This window comes from Camelus bactrianus, chromosome 15, assembly GCF_048773025.1.
Source record: "Camelus bactrianus isolate YW-2024 breed Bactrian camel chromosome 15, ASM4877302v1, whole genome shotgun sequence".
Classification (NCBI taxonomy): domain Eukaryota; kingdom Metazoa; phylum Chordata; class Mammalia; order Artiodactyla; family Camelidae; genus Camelus; species Camelus bactrianus.
In genome coordinates this window covers 70,153,433-70,172,391 of record NC_133553.1, presented here as the reverse complement: position 1 = coordinate 70,172,391, position 18,959 = coordinate 70,153,433, and the positions used below count along the sequence as shown (strand labels likewise).

Genomic DNA, 18,959 nt, shown 5'->3' with positions numbered 1-18,959 from the left:
AGGTAATTTCAAGAATCACAGAGCACTGCTTCCACAGCGGGCCCGTGCCAGGTCCTCCGACCGTCACCTGTGGTACCGCCATGAGCGCCCTCCAGACTCAAGGCCCGAGGCCGTAGGCCGTGGGGGCACAGCTTCCCTCAATCTCCCCAGCAAAGGGGGACCACCTCTGGGCAAAGGCATCTCACCTCTTCTGCCCGAGGGAAAGCATGATAGATACACGGGGAAACAGAGCAGAAGGTGGGGGGGTAGTAAGCCCAGGAGAGCTCGTCTGCACTTCCAAGGCAAAAGTGGGGCCGTTGACTTAATCACATTGACAAAGTGAGGATGAATCTTTCCCTGCTTTGTCTCATACTCCGTGATACGCCTTTCCCTGCATAAGGAGTTCATCCGGAATTCCCTGGAGGTGTTTCTGATGTCCTAACATGGCATGCTGGCTGTCGGGGAGGAAGAGAGGGCCTGAACCCAGCAGGTGCTGGGCCTGGGAGGCAGGAGACACCGGCTCCAGACCCAGCTCAACCAGCGTCTCGTTCTGCCCCTCGGGATTCAGCATCTCATTTATAAGCAAAGGGATGAGACTGTCCCAGGACAGGCTGCCTAAGAAAATTGAAATGAGAGCCATGTAAAGAAAGCTTCACAGTTGCCACATTTAAAACGGTAAACAAAGAAAAAATCAAACAAACAAAAAAACAGATACTAGAAACTAATTTTAAGAACAGATCTTACTTAATCTGCTGTATGTAAAATACTATCATTTTGACATGTAATCAATATATGAAAGTAACAAGATAGTTTACATAATTTTACTAGACAAGTCTCAGCGTCTGATGTGCATTTGACCTACAGCATATCTCAGCTCAGACCAGCCTCTTCCCCAGCGCTCATAGCATCAGTGGCTGTGGCTACTCTATTGGACAGCAACTCCAGGGGTCCCACCAGATGTCCTGGCTGAAAAGCCGGAGGAAGTCTCCACACTGACCCTAAAAGGATCTCTCTGAAACAAAGGCAGATTCACTTTTAAATGTCTGTAAACCGTCGGGCTGCACCTCCCTCGGCCCTTGGCTACAAGACAGCCCTCTTCCTTGCTGATCCCTTCCTGGATGTAGGGAAGGAACCCGGCACACAGCCAGGGTGGCCGGGCCTCCAGGTAGACTTACCTGTTGTCTGTGTCCAGTCCCATGAAGTCCTCCTTCTCAAACAAGGTGCAGAGGAGGGGGATCCTTTCCCCAGACTTGTCAGGGTCCCATCCAGCCACTTGGACTTGAGCAAGATTAACAGTGACTCAGTGAAGTCCTCGATCCTCTTCTCCACCACCCTGCAGTCCTCCTAGTTTGAAGGCCACGTTGGTGCGCGGCTGCTCGGCTACCTCCCCATGCAGCACAAAGACAAAGAGCTGAGAGTCATTAAGCGTGGTGCCATACAGCTCCTCTGTACATGGAGCTTCTCGAAGGCCTTGGCCGAGAGGCAGTCGGTAATGGTGACAAGGCCCACGACCGTGCGGTGGGTCTGGAAGTCACTCCACGCATTCTCGAACGCATAGTGGTGCCTGTAGTGGATACAGTGTGCCCAATGGGAGCCGCACGGGCTGATCTGGCTCACCAAGGAAATTCGTTTATAGATGCAAAAGAAATTGTCCTCTGAAATGATCCCCACGGGTTGGACGACCACGGGGAGAGTCTCGTTTTCCTCAGCACACTGCACGTAGTCAGGGATGCTCATGTTGCAGGCCCTGCCGAGAAGGGAGAGGAGATCGAAGTAAATATTGTGCTGTGGGCTGCGGGCGCCTCTGGGTTGCGGTGACCTGGTGTGTACCAGCCAGAAGGCAAGGGAAGCACAAGCAAAGCCGGGGGTACAGTTTGTCCTCAGAGTCTGTACATGGCTACCATAGCTCGGATCACATTACCCAGCTTTTGGTCTAGGCTTCCTGCCCCTGCATAGAAGGGTCATTTCTTGTTTTCTGTTTCCAAGCACCTAGCAAGACCCTGATGCAAAGGCAGTGCTCAACACTGCGGAATAAAGAAATGAACAAAGGAACTGCTTTCCCCACCCCCCTTCGGCAGATTATAAAGAAAAGAACCGCAGTAGGATCAAAAGATCTGGATTTCAACACCAATTTATTTGAACTCCTAAACTGCAGAAAAATGGATAAGAAAACTTGCCTTGGGGAAGAGGGTACAGCTCAGTGGTAGAGCACATACATAGCATGTAAGAGGTCCTGGGTTCAATCCCCAGTACCTCATTTTAAAAAATGAAACAAATGAAAAAACCTAATTACCCTTCTCAAAAAATATTTTTTAATTCAAAATTCAAAAAACACCTTGCAATTGACACAACATTGTAAACTTGACTATACTTCAATTAAAAAAAAATCCTTGCCTTACAAGAATATATCTGGATTATGGAAGTTTGCAAATGTAAAATGCCTAGGGTACCACCTGCGTAAAGAGGGGGGACTGTGCAACTTTACTATCCCTCCTTTATGAGCTATATTTCCTTTGGGGGGTGTTATAAACTGTCAGAGCTAATTTTCTCAGATTAAAAAAAAACAAAACAATACTTGATTCTCAGTACTGCTGAAGAATCAGATAAGCCTGTGAAAGCATCTGACCCACAGAGGTTACTCAATAAATGTTTGTTGAATGAATGAATAAACAAGCAAAGTGAATGCTGCTCCCTGCCACAGACCATCATAGTGGTACTTCCTGGAAATCCCAAGCCCACGTTACACCCGACTACACACTAAACATGTGGGTGACCTGGGCAGGCCTGTGTGCTTCTCTAAGCCCCAGTTTAATCATAGATAGAAATGAGGGCAATAACACAAACCTCAAAGGGTTAGTGAGTCAGTAATGAATTGTACCCCAACTTTGCAAGATGGAACCATTAAGGAAAATTGGGCAAAGGGTCCATAGGCCCTCCGCATATTATCTCCTACAAGTACAGGGGAACCTGCATTACATCTCAAAATAAAAAGTCTAATATTTTAAAGAGGCTATTGAGGTTAAATGAGCTCATTGTCTCAAATAAGGAACACACAGTACAAGTACGACAATGCCTAGCCCATGAGATACACTCAGTTAACATTCCCACTGAACCCACTAATCCCTCCAACATCAGAGCATGAGGATGGGACCTCGTGGCCAAAGGCCACTGCACCTGAAGCTAACAAAGCTAATGGTCCCCACTTCCAAGAGCCCCTGTCACCACCCTTGTTCTAATTTTCTATTTGTAATTTTTTTTTTATTTAATAGAAACCCCCAATTGCATAGCCTTCAGGTCACCAAAACCTGACCACAGAGATCATGATGGCAGCCCTCCTTGTTGATTCAATAAAATGAAAAGCCATTTCCACAAGACCTATGTGTAAATCTACTAGGGAACTTCATCTTGGACTGAGGAAGAGGACTGGGGAAGAGGGGGCAATCTGGGGGCACAGAGAACTATGGGCCACCTGTCCCATGATGGACTTTAGACTCAACCCTCGCCCTCCAGGTAATTCAAAATACACACCGACAGACTGCTATGGACAAGATTTTTTTTTAAAGAAATCCCTGACTCCCTAGCAGGTCTTGTTTCTACCGAGACATAGATGGCTTATGTGTATAATGTTTCACAAAAGCCTTAAAATGTTATCACCCCAACTTGACACATTAAGAAACTGAGGTAGAGAAGTTTATCATATTGTACAAGATTAGAGAGAGGCCACGTCAGACACCGTATTTAAACCCAAGCCACTGTTCCAGGGCTCACACTAGAAATTGTGACATGCTGCCCCTTTCCTGCCCTCTCCCTGCAATAAATTTCTGAAGAGTCTTTTCTGTGCCTTCTGGAATCACAATAACTTCAATTTTCCACAAAGAGCTATGTCACTCCCTGGAGGACATATCAAAATCTAAAGGGTTGGGATGGGAGGAGAGATTTGCATTTTCTGTTTCTCAAAGGAAACATGGCTTTAAAAGAAACTGAAAAGCACTTATCTAGTCTAAGCCCTCATTGTGCAGAGAAAGAAACGGAAGTTCAGAAGAGATGAGGAAATGGCCTTATTAATAAATATTGCTTCAGCGCAGCATCAATCCAGCCCTGGGCTCTGCTGGGGGAGTATCTGGGAGGCCCAGGAGAATGAGTGTTAGAAAACGGAAAGAGAAGAAGCATACAAGGCCCTGTCTCTACACCACCATACCATGAAATTCCACCATATTACCCAGTATGGGGGCAGCCAATAATAAGGTGGGGTAAACAGGTTACAGAAACCTGGAACTCTCAACCATAGTGGAAATTCCAACATTTACTATGTTTTTTTCCCAGTTCAAGCATCAACTCAGTGGGCACTCTGTACCAGGGACTACACTAGGCCTGGATTTCTCCCAAATACAGATCTCTATTACCACGTGAGCAAACCACATAAAGGCCACCAGAAGAAAAGCGCTCACAGATAAGATGGAATTACTGAAGCTGAAAGCAGTCAACCAGCGTATGTTACTAGGAAAAATGATGCTGCTAGAAATGGACTCATGGACTTAGAAAGCAAACTGTGGTTAGCAGGCAGGAAAGGGGGGATTAACAGATACACATTAATAAATATAAAATAAATGACAAGGACCTACTATAAAGCACAGGGAACTATATTCAATTTCTTGTAATCAGTTGTGCTAAAAACAATCTAAAACATATGTATATACATATGCATATGTTTATAACTGAATCTCTGCTGTACACCTGAAACTAACATTGTAAATTGACTACACTTCATTAAAAATAATTTTAAAAAATAAGTACAAATAAAATCAACGACATTAAGATAAAATAAAAGAACACACTTATCCCCTTAGCTGTAGGTGGTGGAGAATTCTGGTTAGAAGCACCAAGTCCACTGGATCACTCCAGCACTGGCTGTCACTCTTTCTGACCATCAGACAGTCACTTGGCTTCACTGAGGTTACTTTTCTCTTCTGTGAAATTCTACAGTGGCAACTAATGATGTATAGAATCTCATCATTCACAAGCCCAAAAATTAGTGAGGACTTCCCATGGGCCAGGCTCTGGAGAGATGAAAAGATAGGGTCCCAGATATATTCAAGGGTAGAAGAAGTTTATGCCATAAAGACATTTATTCTTCCTGTTTTGATAGACAGATTCAAGGCAATTCTGATTAGAATTCCTACCAGACTTTTCATGGAATGTAACAAGTTAATTTATGGTCAGGAACAGCCAAGAAACTTCTTTAGAACCACCACTGGGGAGGGGTGGTTAGGTCATTCATTTCCACTGTTCTTTCTGAAGTGATGAAAACGTTCTGGAATAATAATGGTTGCACCACTGTGAATATGCTAAAAGCTGCTGAATTGTACCATTTAAATGGGTGGAATTCATGGTGTGTGAACAATATCACAATAAAACTGTTATATGAAAAAATATTCCTTGACAATTATTTTTCCCTCTATACAACTAGTCTACCCCACAATTTAAGAAAAACAAAAAACCAAAACAAACTAAACTGTGCCAGGAGCTTTTTAGGACTGCAATGTCCTTGGGTCTCCAACGCCTCTGGTGGTGCTGTTCCTGTTAACACACACTAGCTGAGCTGGGCTAGTTAGGGACTTTAACTATGTTTTTAAAATCGACGGTCACACGTTTCACCCTGGGAGAGGGAAGGAAGGAGCATGTCACAGCCTCATGCCTTCAGCTCATTTTTAACTGAACCAAGCCCTGCTTTCAACACTGTAATCCCTGGCACTATAAAAACACGTGACCTCAACAAGCACCGCCATCATAACACCTGAAATTGTTCAAGGTACTTACCTGGGGCAGAAACACTGAGGTGGGAGACGGAAACTCCCTCAGCACTGGCGCTCACTTTTCCAGACTCCATCAGGAGAAACTGGGCTTTACAACCTGAGGCTCTAAGCCCGGGAAGCAGGGCGCATGCCGCTGAGCTTGTCCTCAGGGAGCTGTAAAGGGAGAGGAGGGCAGCCCCGGGGTCGCAGGGCAGGGAAAGCGGGGGTGGGGACGCGGGCTGCAGCCCCGCTCTGAGGCCAGCACCAGCCCAAGCCGCCCGCCCCCGATCGGGTCCACAGAACCCGCCCACCCGGGACACAGCCCTCCCAGGGGCAGGGACGAGCCAGCGGCCAAGGAGAGGAAGCCCGGGAGGAGAGGACTCGTGGGGGGGAGAGGGGAAGGGGTCGACAGCCGCGGACTGAGGGGAGCCCGGATGGGGCGAGAGGCGGCAGGTGGACACCTGGCCCTGGACAGCTGTGGCCAGGGCGCCGGGGTAGGTGGCGTGGGCAGAGGGGTCTGGCCCGCGAAATTCAGCTGAACACAGGCTGACTCGCGCCCTCGCGGGCTTTGACGCGCGGACCGCCCTCCCGCAGACGCCTGACCCCTTTCCCGGGAGCCCCCCAACTTGCATTTCCACAGCCAGAGGCCCCGGCCCCGGGCAGGAGCTAAAGGCCTACCGGTCGACAGAGCTGAGAAGACTTTGGGGCCGATTCCCAGCTCGGAGTTGGAGCTTCCAACCCCCGGTCCAGCTGGCACCGACTGCGCATGCGCAGGAGGGCCAGAGAGCCTCTCTTGGTTCTGTGATAGAGGCTGGGGCATCGAGGGAGTGAGAAGATGGGGGAGAAGGAGAGCAGGGGAAAAGTGGAGGGAGACAGATGGACAGGAGGAGCAGAGAGTAGGTAGGGATCTGGAGAGGGGAGTAGCGGAGATGTAGAGAAAAAGCTTTACTTCTGGGGCACCCCGAAGGAGGCGGCAGACCTGCCTCTGTACCATTCTGTAACCCTTCAAGGCCCGCAGGTCAAATTTTACCTCCCTGGTCCAGCCCTCCAGGCGACGCCTCTGCAGAACCCCTACGGGGATCACACCCGTTGTCCCCACGTGGAGCTGGGTTTCCTTTTGCTCTGGGAACCAAACACCAGCAGGTGTTGTCTCTCAGAACTACCTTGGGAAGTGTAAATATTACTCTTTTACAGGCTGGGAAACAGGCAGGCACGATCTCTGCCTTAGCTCCACTGTCCCAGGTGTTGGCCTTGCGGGGAGCGGGAGGTACAAGATCAGAGCCCCAGACAGAGCAGACTGCCTGAGTGTTGGTACATAGTCCATCCCTCCTGGGTAAAACACACCTAACCCAAGTGGAACCATCAAGGGCTCACAGTAGGTTCCTGTGTGTGAGAGAGCTGTCCTCAGTTCCAGTGCCCAGCTTGCTAGATAGGAGTGTTACCGAGTCCAAATTCATTCTCCTCAGTGAAGGACAGGCCAATAAGTTGGGAGACCCGCTGCTGGGGCATGGAAAAGCAAGTTTCTGTAGAGCTAGATGGCAAACTAATGTCCTGGAAAACCATCTCCCCAAGTCAGAATTCAGGCTCGTTTCCTATGTGCTTGGTTGTTGCAAACTTCTTGGTGTAGGAATTCCTTGTTGTTAGAATCCTTTGTTCTTGCAGCTATCTGCCTGGGTCAAATCTCTGTAAACCTCCAACAAAACAAAAGTTATTTTCTATTCTGTAACTTGTTATCATTTTACGAATGGAAAAGTGTTAAATATCCTTAAAGGTCAGAGCCTTCAGAATAGGCTCTTCTGTATATTTCAGGCTCTAGGCAACATTGTTTTACAAGCAAGATGAAGCCTAGGAGACAGAGCAAAAGGTTAAAGTCAAAGGAACAGATCTATTATGGAGTCAGGTTTGTTTTTTTCTATTACCGAGGCAGAAGCCACTTGAGGATTTAAATCCCTTTAAGTTAAAAATAACTAAAACTTTAAAGGAATTTACATACATAGGTGGGAATATGCATAGCATATCTGGAAAAGCACACAAAGGATAGTAAACAGTGGCATCTCCAGGGAGGGCTGGAAGAACAGGGGATGAGGGAAAACTTCTTTCACTTGTGTATTTTTGTGCTGTTTGAATTGTTTTTAACCATATGCATGTATTTCTTTTTCAGTTTAAAAAAAGTGTAATGGAGCAAAGGAGTAACAAGTTCAGCAAACACAGCAGCCATGGAATCACTGAGCCATCACTTTTGATTTCAGCCAGGAAGCATTTATTGACTCTCTCCTATGTGCCCAGTGCTGTTTTAAAACTTCTTTTATTATTATTAACTTTATTATTATTAATAATATGATTGATTTTATTAATAATATTATTATTGATTTTATTTTTTAATTTATTATTATTATTATTATTATTATTATTATTATTATTATTATTATTATTATTATTATTATTATTATTATTTTATAATATAGTAACATGCTATCCCTCACCCCTGCCCATGGCTGGTGGAAAACCAACTGAGTTTTTATTGAGTTGTTTTCCAAGGAGTAGAGATGAGTTATAAGCTGAACACATCTTCAGGGCAAAACAGGTGGAGTAGTTTTACAGCACGCCAGACAGCTATGAAGGGTTTTCAATAGAGGCACCCAGACGCTGAGAGAGAAATCCTCCAGGACCCTACAAAAAGCTGCCCAAACTTCCTTCTCCATGGCACTACTGAAATAGGAAAGAACAAATCTGACTCCATAGTAGATCTGTTCCTTTGACTTTAAGAAAGCCAAGTTAATACGCTCCGGTCTTTTCATGGGTTATGATGTCACAGAGGAGATGGACAGGTTAACAAGGGACGACTCTGCAGTGATCACGGAGCCGGGGAGCGGGATGGGCAGCAAGATGTTTGACGCAGGCGCAGCTGTGACCGCCCTTCTAGGCAGGAACCCAAAGTCACCTCGACAAGGTGTCAAACACGTGTGTCCACGTCCTCATCACCTCACATGTATTAACGAGAAATGGAAACCCATAAAATGCCAATAACCTTGCTGGATACACCGTCCAAATTGCAAAGTTACAGTTTGACAACTGGCCATCTCGGCTCCCTGGGATTCATTCTTGGAGAACCTTAAAAACCACTCCTCTGTCCTCAAGAAGTGCTTTCTAATTGTCCGATCTTTGGCTCAGGGATACAGCACGTTCAAGTGAACTTCAATGTCTGCACAGATTTGACTGTCTTTCTCCAGGTTCACTTGTCCATTCTGAAGAGCCCTGAGTTAAGTCCATCCTCCGTAAGATCTATTCCCTCCAGTGACTACTCATTGAGCCTGCAATTAAAAGTCAACTGAGCAAGGCTGTCTGTCCTCAGCTAAAAAGTTCACCCACCCTTCACTGCTTTCTTAATCTCCTCTCCTGGCTAATTGCAACAGACTAACACCTCCCTCTACCAAGCTCCCCAACTATGTCAGTTTTTCTCCCCAAAGAGAAAGTAAGGTCCATAAATGAGGAGTCAACTCCATAGTTACCTCTGAATTCCTAGCATATAGTAATGTCAATAAACAGAAATATGATTGTGGCTTCTTTCCTTTAAAACATTTCCGGTTATTTGAATGAGACCTTGGAAGAGAGGTGTTTGCCGTCCAGTATCTTGATCCACAAGACTCTGGAGGCCTTTTTCGGAATGGCTGTTCACTGATCCATTCAAAACACAGCTTCTCATTCCAGGAGTAGCTGTGCTTCTCTGCCAGGAGTTTGTGGTCACTCTCATGCCAGAACAGCTTTAAACTATATCCTTACTTTGAATTTGTTATTTTTCCCCTCTTCCAACAAAATTGGCTTTCCCTACTGTCTTGCCTTGAGGAAATTTTTTTCCCTAGTTCACCCTTTAGTAAACCATGCTTCTCGGAATGGGCTTGGCCTTACATATGATCAGTCATCCAACTCCCAGTGTGAGAGGCTTCGGGCTCACCACCTGCCCTACTGTCAAGGCAACTGAAACTCAGTACAGGAGCCAACAGGCACCCCAGGGCTTCTAAGGCTCATGTATCACCCAGAATCCCTGCTTTCTGGTTTGTCTTGGCTTCTGAGGATTTCCCCTCACTTTCTTGACAATTAGCTGTGCAGCTTGAAAGATGAGGAAGGAAGGTTTTATTTCTTAATCCGCATTTTAAGAAACTTGTGTAATGAAGGTTTTCACAAGTTTCTACAACCCTCCATTGCCGAGACAGAAAACACACTAGATATTTTCTAAGTTTAGCTATCATGTGTATTTTATCTTTTGTTTTCTTAACTGCAAACAGACATCTTTTAATTAAAAAAATTTAAGGCCCCAAATAGGATAGAGAAAGGGCATACAAAATTAAAGGGCAAAGACAGAAAAATGATAAATACTCTACAAGGTTAATATAATACTTACACTGTGGATCAGATCAGCAATTCTCAGTAACAGCTAACTGAAATATGACCATGAGGTAAAACGTCTCTCTTGTCAGGAGTTGGCTAACAGAAAATAGAATTAAATCAACAAACTAAAATTCTAAGTCTGGCGAGGTACAGAAGTCTACCAGCATAATGTGTCGTCTTCTGGAACGGAGGGAGGCTCACCAGCTCTTTACTGTGGAGCCTGAGCCCAGGGGAGGTCGGTGAAGTGAGCTCTGTAAGTACCCAATTAGCAAAGTGGGTGATGAATAAAGAGACATGAGCTTTGATGACAGAGATGATACTACTATTCACTTGTCCTGTAAAGTATGCCTTCACGTTCAGTGATCAATACCTCGGCGTCCTCAGGGATTAAGATTATAGGAAAATTCACAGCCTGGGTCCAAACCTCCTCTTTGAGCTCGTGACTCTGCACTTAGATGTCTCAAGGGCAACTCCAACTCCACCTGCAAAGAGCTGACTTCACGGTGCTCCTCCCATAGCCGTCCTGCCCAGGGCCCCTGGTCGGGGGGCAAGGTCTCTCTGCCTCTCCCAGCTCAGACCCATCACTCACAGATGTGACTGGACCCCTCCTTCAGGGCCCAGATTTCCTCAGTCACCGAGTCCCAACACCCACACCTGTCCTACCAGATACTCACTGGCACTCACTCAGCACTGACACTGTGCTGGGTACCATGCTGCACACTGTGCACACGTTATCTCACTGGATCGCCACAGCAGTCCTGGGAGGTCGGTACATCACTGCTTTTATTGATTAGATAAATTGTTTCACTTCCTTGAGTGAATCATCCAAAGTGACACGGCTACTGAGCCACAAAACTGGGACTGAAAACCACTTGAAAATTCTCCACTCCTACACCTGGCAGCCACCCAATCTGACTCATCACATCACCTCCTGCTGAGCCTTCTAAATGTTTCTAAGCATTCTACAAGACAAAAGTGATCTACGAGAGCACCCCTCTCCCCTAGTTAAAATCTGTCAATGACTGTCCACTGCCCTTAGGAGAAAGCCCCACCGGGCCTGAGCACAGCCCAACGGCCCGGCATCCGCGTTCCCTCCGCGGCCTCGCCGCCTCACCCACCACGCAGCTCTACACTGGCTGTGTCCAGGACAGGGATGCTGACTCCGTACAACCCGGGGCTCGTCTCAATCGAACAATGATCACCTTCTTCAGTGTCCACCGTCTTCACTGCTGACTCTCAGAAAAATGATTTCTCAGGATGAATCAATATCTTTTTCCTTACAACTTCCCGTCATTGATTATGAGCTCCCCCCAAAAGAGAGAAGACTTAATTCTCAGTCTCCTTATCTGTAAAGTGAGAATAACAAGGAAATATGTGAAGTTTTAAGAGAAATAATATTCATGTGAGGCTGAGGGACAATTCCCAACATACAGTAAGCACTCAATATGTGCTTACTTATTATTAATAAGAATATAACGCATTCCAGCAACCTTAACTCAATATTTTATGGCTATGTCCAACAGACTACAGACACACTGTTGGACGAACCGCTTTGAGCAGATCAGCACAAGCATACTGGGAAAGGTAAGCCCTGACTCCGGTTACAGCTGCAGCCACCCAGCACTACGGGGCGGGGCAGTTTCTCAGACTATTACATGTTGCTTGAGCATTTGTCATTAATGAATAAAGACAGGTGTTCTTTATTCAAAGCTCCTGAAACATAAATCTTCAAAGATTGATGCAAATTAGATTTCAAGTACAACACTCTCTCTAGAAATTATTTGATAATAGTCTTAGCTCCTCTGCACATCAAAAGGGCATGTTCTTAATGTATCTGACTACACCGAAAGTGTTGTTTAAAAGAAATTAAGATGAAGCCATCCTAAATAAGCTCTCAGTATCATCTGCACAAAGCCCCAACCAAGGGTCTCATTTCTCACTTCCACATAGTTTTTCAGCTAGCTTAACCTGGGTCTTTGTTTCTTATAACACGGGGGTGGGAAGAGTTGTGGATAGATTTATGTAGCAAATAAAAACCTAGGGTATTTGCTGCATAGAAATCCTAGAAATAAACAAATTGATATATAGTCCTACCCTCAAGAAGCTCAGCCTTTCCATTTACAACAGCATTAAAAATAAAGTGAGAGGTACATTTAACAAAAATTTACAAGATTTGTACATTGAATATTTTGAAGTATCACCAAAAAATTTTAAAAGATCTACATATATGGAAGACATCCCATGTTGATGGAATGGTAGACAATATTGCTAAAAATGTTAGACTCCCCAAAGTGATTTACAAATTCAGTGGAATCCCTATCAAAATTCCAGCTGACTTCTTTGCAAAAATTGAAAAACTTATCCCAAATTTCATATGGAAGTGCAAGGGGCCCAGGACAGCCAAAACAATCTTGAAGAAGCAGAGCAAAGTGGGAGGACTCACTTTAAAGGGTACTAAAAAGCTATAGAACTAAGTCAGTATGGTACTGGCATAAGTTAGGGTAAATAAATCTATAAGACACAATAAAATCCCAGGGGGAAAAATCTTACATTTACAGTCAGTTTTCCACAAGGGTGCCAACAACACCCCATGGAAAGAATAGTCTATTCAACAAATGGTGCAGGGAAAGCTGGGTATCTGCAGGCAAAGAATGAATCTGGAATCTGGACCCCCATATTTTATATTACAAATAAAGTTAATTCAAAATGGATCACAGACAGAAATGTAAAAAATAAATGTACAAACTTTTTAAAGGAAGATACAGTATAAATCTTTGTGGTCCTAGGATAGGCTTTGGTTTCCTAGATACAATACCAGGAGTACCAGTGATAGAAGAAAAAAGCAGATAAACTGGACTTCATCTAAATTAAACCTTTTTCTTATAAAGGACATCATCAAGAAAGTGAAATGGCAGTGGTAGGGGGTATCTCAAGTGATAGAGTGCGTGCTTAGCAAGAAAAATAAAATAAATCAATACATCTAATTACCTCCCCTATAAAGAATTTTTTTTTTAATGTTTAAAAATCTAAAGCGAAAAGACAATCTGCAGAATAGGAGAAAAATTTTGCAAAGCATGTATCTAATAAGAGAGTTATATCCAGGATATATAACAAATGCTTACACCTGAACAATACATAGAAAATCGACCCAATTTTTAAATTTTCCAAGGATTTAAAAAAATACACAAATGGCCAAAAAGCATATGAAAAGAAGCTCAGCATCAGTAGACAAATCAAAATGAAAATGAGATCTTATTTTACACCCACCAGGATGGTTATAATCAAAACATGCACAATAACAAGTGTTGTTCAGGAGGCAGAGATACCTCATATGCGGCCAGTGGAAAGGGACAATGGTGCAGCTTCTTTGGAGAAGTCTGTTGTTTCCTCAAAAGGTTAGAAATATATGGCTCAGCAATTTCACTCCTACATGTAGAGTCATCCCTTAGTATCCTCGGGGGGTTGGTTTCAGGAACTCCCCATCCTGGATTCCATAATCCAAGGATGTTCGAGTCCCTTTACAATCAGCCATCTGGATCCATGAAGTGGAAACTACAGATATGGCGGGCCAACTGTACAGCCAACAGAATGAAAACATATTCTGACAAAAACTTGCACATCAATATTCATGGCAGTATCATTCAGAGTAGCCAAAGGTTACAAACAATATCCATCCATCAATGAACGGATAAACAAAATTACCAAGAATAGTCCCACAAACTTTTGGTCATTTAATCTTTGACAAAGGAAGTGAGAACATACAATGGAGTAAAGACAGCCTCTTCAGAAAATGGTGTAGGGAAAACTGGACAGCTGCATGTAAATCAATGAAGTTAGACTACTCCCTCACAGCATACACAAAAATAAATTCAAAATGGCTTAAAGACTTAAACATGTAGACAAGACACTATAAAACTCTTAGAAGAAAACATAGGCAAAACATCTGACATACATCTCAGCAATGATCTCCTAGAGCAGTCTACTCAAACAATAGAAATACAAGCAAAAATATACAAGTGGGATGTAATTAAACTTACAAGCTTTTTCACAGCAAAGGAAACAGTAAGCAAAACAAAAAGACAACCTATGGAATGGGAGAAAATATTTGCAATAAATGAGACTGACAAGGGCATAATTCCCAGGATATATAAACAGCTTTTACACTTCATAAGAAAGAAAAACAAACAACTCAATCCAAAAATGGGCAGAAGACCTAAAGAAACTTTTCTCCAATGAAGACATACAAATGGCCGATAGGCACATGAAAAAGTGCTCAATATCGTTATCAGAGAAGTGCAAATCAAAACTGCAATCAAATATCACATCTCGCCAGTCCGAATAGCCATCATTCAGAAGTTCACAAACAATAAATGCTGGAGAGGCTACGGAGAATTGGGAACCCTCCTACACTGTGGTGGGAATGCAGTTTGGTGGAGCCATTGTGGAAAACAGTATAGAGGTTCCTCAAAAGACAAAAAATTGACCTCCCATATGACCCAGCAATCCCACTCCTAGGCACATATCCAGAAGGAACCCTAATTCAAAAATACACCTACACCCCAATGTTCACAGCAGCACTATTTACAATAGCAAGACATTGAAACAACCTAAATGTCCACTGATAGATGACTGGATAAAGAGGTTGTAGTATATTTGTACAACAGACTACTATTCACCCATAAAAAAATAATAAAGTAATGCCATTTGCAGCAACATGAATGGACCTGGAGAATGTCATACTAAGTGAAGTAACCCAGAAAGAGGGAGAAAAATACCATATGAGATCGCTCACATATGGAATCTAAAAAAAAAAAAAAAACCCAAAAAAAACCAAACAAACAAAAAGATAAACTTATCTACAGAACAGAAACAGACACAGAGACACAGAAACCAAACTATGGTTACCTGAGGGGAGAGGGTGTGGGAAGGAATAAATTGGGAGTTCAAGATTTGCAGATAGTATGTATAGAGTAAACAGCAAGTTTATACTGTATAGCACAGGAGAATATATTTCGTATCTTATAGTAACATATTGAAAAAGAATATGAAAATGAATACAGGTATGTTCCTATGTAAATGAAGTGTTGTGCTGTACACAAGAAACTGATGCAACATTATAAACTGACTAGAATTCAATGAAAATATTTTTAAGTAGACAAAAAACGAAAAAAAAAAGATATTATCAAATCAGAAGAATAAATTACTGATTGAGGGTACAACATGGATGGACCTTGAAAGTTTATACTAAAGTAAGCCAGACACAAAAGGGCAAATAGTGCCCTTTTAGGTGAACTGTCTCTAAGCGTTTATTGTACTATTCCAGTACATTTTCTGGAGGTTTGAACTCTATCAAAATCAAAATAAAATGTATTATTCATTAAAAACATAAAATGATTCCTCACAGGAGGGCTTTAATTATTAAATGCAGAAATGCATGTAAAGCTCCTGGAACAACAATTTGCATGTCCACAGACAGTCACTGTTGTCACTGCCACTCAGAGGGTGGTGCCAGCGCTGATGAGGGCTGCTTCCACACGCTCCCCTGCAGAGAGGAGTGAGGGCCTGGGCTCTGACAGGAAGGGTGACCATGAACATGTGTTAGACAGAGCCACTCCCCAGACTCTGCGTTACCCAGCTTTCTTATACAAACTGCTCCATCTAACATAAACACGCTACAGGGATGAATCTTACAACACAGGGAATATAGCCAATGTTTTACAATAACTATAAATGGAACATAAAAATAAAAATTGTGCAACTATTGTACACCTGAAACTTATATCATATTGTAAATCAGCTATACCTTTATAAAAACTTAAAAAATAATTTAAAAATTTTATCACTTTAGTATTCAATTCGGTTTTTAAGTAACTACTAAACAGCTTAGAAAGTATAAAATATTTAAGTGTGATAAGTTTGTTTACATATTTATTTACTTTCAGCCTCCTGCTAAAAGAGAAATTAAACAATTTTTTTAAACACAGCTTAACAACCATAACAACAAACAGACAAAAGTGAGAGTGAAGACAAAATGGAGATTGAATACTTAAATGAAACCAGGGGAAGGTAAAGTCATAAAAATGAATGCCATGAAGTTAGGGTAAGTGTTAAAGGCCGACTAGAAATTCAGCTGTAAGATTCTTGGCAGCTAAAGCAAAAAGTAAAAGATGATGGGGCGGGTGGTAGAGCTCAGTGGTAGAGCGTGTCCTTAGCGTGCCCGGGGTCCTGGGTTCAAGTGCCAGGGCCTCCACGAACAGATAAATACACCTAATTACCTACCCCCTAAAGAGCCCCCAAAAAAAGAAAAAGAGAAACTTGTTTCCTAAAAAAACCTGATATTAAATTTAGATTAAATACTTAAAAAAAAAAAAAGAAAAATAGAAACAAATGAGTGACACAAGCGATAATGCCCGTGAGATAAATCTGCAGTGTCTGCTGGCAGGTCCCCATGTCCCACGTGGGAAAATCTGAAACATCCTTCTCACCACTCAGAGTCATCCTCAGCCCACACCACCCCTCCCCCTTTTAAATGCAGGAGCACGAGTAGGGCCCGGCCTTTGCTCTCTCTGTGTCATCAGAGTGAGACAGGATGGAAGGGGGCAGAGCACACCCATTCAAGGAAGGCCACAACAATTAACATCAAAATGGTGAAGGATTCAATCCCCAATAGGCCTTTAGGCTCAAGATGAAGAGATAAAACTTCTTCTAGCAAAGCTTGAGCTTCATTATACACCCATTGTAATACTAACATGGTGAATAACATGCCCCAAGGCACCATGGCCATCCCAAGGCTAGCCACAAAAGGTCACAGGGTAGGAAATGGCTAACTCCCTGGGAATCCCAGCCCCTTGCCCTTAGGCTACACAGTCTACTTATTAGCATATGAAACAACCAAGCCGAAGAAAATGAGCAACACAGCGCCACCTCGCGGTCACCACTCTCTCTCCCTCTTCCGAGAAGGCCCACTCTCTGTCTGTGGAGTGTGTACCTACTTTTAATCTGAGCACCCGAACCCCACAACTCGTGGCCTTTCTCTTGCCTTTCAATGTGTCTCTGTGAATAAATCTACCATTACTCAACAGTGGCTTGCTCTTGAAATCTTTCCTGCATGAAGCCAAGGACCCACGTATGGTGGGGCACATTCCAGGGGCTCAACCAAAGCCTGGGACACAGCCCTTCTCATGCCACACATCTGTTTTCTTGTATCAACAGGACTGGGATATGAAGGGAGTTCTGAGGCCCCAGCCAAGGGAGAGAAGCAGCCCCCAGGGCTCAAAATGGCGGGCAGCCCCTCCCCCAGCAGGGGCCCTGAGGTCGGCCCTGTTCTCTGTGGTTCCCTGTTGTGCTGACCCCCTAGCCAGACAGCGTCCTCCTAGGCCTGTATCCACAAAACCCTTCTCTCCAAAATTCAAGCACATCATGTCACAGTCCTCTTATTCAACCAGGAAGTTTTCAGCGCACTTTTTCCTTCCCTAGTAAAGAATCTATCTGTTCTCCCTCCCATCCCACCACTTCTTTCTTTGTGAGAACTCTGTACTCCTCACATACTATCCTGAACGCAGCTGCCTTGCTAGCTGGGACCGAGATGCTTCAGTCTCACACAGCCTGAGCCCTTTCACTTTCCCCTTTCTACCTTAAAAAGCCTTTCCTGAGTCTCCCACCCCTCTGATTCTGAACTTCACAAAGTGCTGAGGTTGCAGTCACTGTGTGCATACCTCCCAGGTTTTGGCTAGTTTTCCTTCGAAAGATCTTCACTAAGGAGCTGCATCAAGAAGTTTAAAGAGGCTATTCTTACATCTGAGCTGAGGAGCCTGCATAAAATTTAAATGGCTTTGAAGAGAGAATTAACCAGGGACAGAGAGGCCGCAGGTCCTAGTCAACAGTGTCATGAGGCAAAATGTTCTTCAAAGGCTCAGAGTGGCTTCTGAACACGGAGTTGGCAGGGAGGAGATGCCAGGCAGTGAGTGGGGTGAGTGACACTGGGTACGCTTCCCCAGCTGGGGAAGAATTGGATTTTGTTCTAGTTTTCCAAACAATTTCTGACTACCTTTTTCTCTTATTGTCACATACCATTTCCTACGAATTAAGAAAAATCAATGTCAGTCATTTGCGCCACTTGGTAGAAGCTACACGATGCCATTTACAGGGCTGGGATATAACAGCCACACCAATCTAGGTTGAAAGACCAGTGGGGGTATTTCCAAGGTAATCACGGGCATGCAACAAACTCCCCAGCTTCAATTACCTCATCTCAAATGTGAGGCCAATAAAACTACCAAGCAAAGTGCGTGATGATTATGGCCGACATCTGTTTACTAGGTAAGTGCCCGTAAGTGCTGCCGCTGAATGGGGAATGAGTATGATCAACGAGGCCAAGTCAACCTGGTCACACGCGCCCTGCCTTCCTGCGTTGGTGCAGGACCGGAGTTTGTTTAGCTGAGATGAACGCCCCCAGAGCAGCTCCGAAGGGAAATCTCCCAGCTCTGCGTGGCGAGGCGTGTTCCTTTCCTTCTCAGAGCTGATCACACTTTGCAGTCGTCTGTTTTTACATTTATCCCCTTAGTACCTGCCTCCCCTCCGGAGTTTTGCTTAAGCAGCACAGGTCCAGGTTTGTGTTGCTGCCTACTGGATATTCTGGGCTGGGAGACAGGTGACCCCACGTCTGGCTCTGGGGCTGAACGGAGAGGGCAGAAGGCCCAGGGGCCCATGCTGAACCGAGGCCCCAGCACCCAAAATTATGGTCTGACTTTAGGCAAATTACACAGTCTTCTTTACCCTGAGATTCCTCATCTGTCCATGAAA

General features: G+C 44.1%; 1 protein-coding gene across 26 annotated transcripts in view; it reads right to left on the bottom strand.

The window, feature by feature from the left end:
- Positions 1–1,160: 1,160 nt before the first annotated feature.
- Positions 1,161–18,959, bottom strand: part of LOC141573361 (uncharacterized) — an 89,639-nt gene continuing 71,840 nt past the window's right edge. For 22 of the 26 annotated variants that reach the window (XR_012499048.1, XR_012499046.1, XR_012499050.1 and 19 more), the window contains 2 exons: positions 5,797–11,503; positions 1,161–1,726 (listed from right to left, as the gene is read on the bottom strand). The gene's annotated coding sequence lies outside the window, so the exon portion shown is untranslated. Of the gene's footprint in view, positions 1,727–4,840; positions 5,037–5,796; positions 11,504–18,959 lie in introns of those variants that run through there. The other 4 variants (XM_074341469.1, XM_074341470.1, XM_074341471.1 and 1 more) reach the window with 4 other exon arrangements.